The following is a 1,370-nucleotide window of genomic DNA, read 5'->3' as shown; positions in this document are numbered from 1 at the left end:
TCAGTTCAGTTTGGGGGTTCTCCTAGTGAAGACCCCAACATGCACATCAGGGATTTTATCGAGATCTGCGACACGTTCAAATTCAATGATGTGACTGAAGATGCTATCAAGCTGCGACTCTTCCCATTCTCTCTGAGGGACAAGGCTAAGTGCTAGTTACATTCTCTACCAGCAGGGTATATCACCACTTAGGAAGATCTTGCTCACAAGTTTCTCACTAAATTCTTCCCTATGGTGAAGACTGTTGCAATCAGGAATGCTCTTACTCAGTTTGCTCAGCAAACTGGAGAATTTATGTGTGAGGCTTGGGATCAATATAAGGAGATGCTAAGGAAGTGCCCATACCATGGCATGCCTGATTGGATGATCATTAATTGTTTCTATAATGGATTGGGTGCTACTTCTAGACCCATACTTGATGCAGCATCAGGAGGAGCCTTGTGGGCTAAAAGCTACGATGAAGCTTATGAACTTATTGAACTGATGGCTGCTAATGCGTACCAGAATCATTCCCAAAGACTGACTCAGGGAAAGGTAGCAGGAATTCTGGAGTTGGATGCAGCAACTGCTATAGCTGCCCAACATAAGGCTTTGATGATGAAGGTGGACACTTTGGCTAATTATGGAGTTAATCAAATAGCTAGTGTCTGTGAGCTTTGTGATGGTGCCCACGAGACTGATCATTGTGCAATTTCTAGTGAATCAGCTCAGTTCGTGAGCAACTTTCAGTGTTCGCAACAACCTGTGCCAGCCACTTATCATCCCAACAACCGCAATCATCCTAATTTCAGTTGGAGCAACACTCAGAATGCGGTTCAACAGCCTTATTAGCATCAATCTAACGCCATTATCAATCTTCAAGCAGTTGGACTTACCTGATCCAAAATCGACTTATATGACCTTGCAGGTAGCCGACCGTTCTATTACATATCCGCGAGGTATTGTGGAGGATGTCTTGGTCAAGGTTGATAAACTCATCTTCCTTGCTGATTTCGTAATTCTTGATTTCAAGGAGGATAAGAAGATTTCCATAATCCTGGGAAGACCTTTCTTGGCAACTGGCCGAACCTTGATAGATATATAGAAGGGTGAGCTTACGATACGAGTGCTGGATCAGGATGTAACTTTTAATGTGTTCAGTGCTATGAAATTTCCTATGGAAAATGAGGAGTGCTTAAAGGTGGAATTGGTTGATTCTGTGGTTACTTCAGAACTTGATCAATTGCTAAGGTCTGATGCCTTAGAGAAAGCCTTATTGGGAAATTCAGATAGTGAAGTTGACGAAGGTGAAGAACAATTGCAGTATTTGAATGCTTCTCCCTGGAAGAGGAAAATAGATATGCCTTTTGAATCTCTTGGAATGGAGGAAT

General features: G+C 42.6%; 1 non-coding gene across 1 annotated transcript; it reads right to left on the bottom strand.

Annotated features, from left to right (window-relative positions):
- Positions 1-246: 246 nt before the first annotated feature.
- Positions 247-353, bottom strand: LOC141716442 (small nucleolar RNA R71). Its single transcript, XR_012573152.1, has one exon. It is a non-coding gene; the product is annotated as a small nucleolar RNA R71 (small nucleolar RNA).
- Positions 354-1,370: the final 1,017 nt, after the last annotated feature.

Source organism: Apium graveolens, chromosome 3, assembly GCF_009905375.1.
Source record: "Apium graveolens cultivar Ventura chromosome 3, ASM990537v1, whole genome shotgun sequence".
Lineage (NCBI taxonomy): Eukaryota > Viridiplantae > Streptophyta > Magnoliopsida > Apiales > Apiaceae > Apium > Apium graveolens.
Note: the sequence above shows the minus strand (reverse complement) of the source record. Positions and strands in the feature narration are given on the sequence as shown.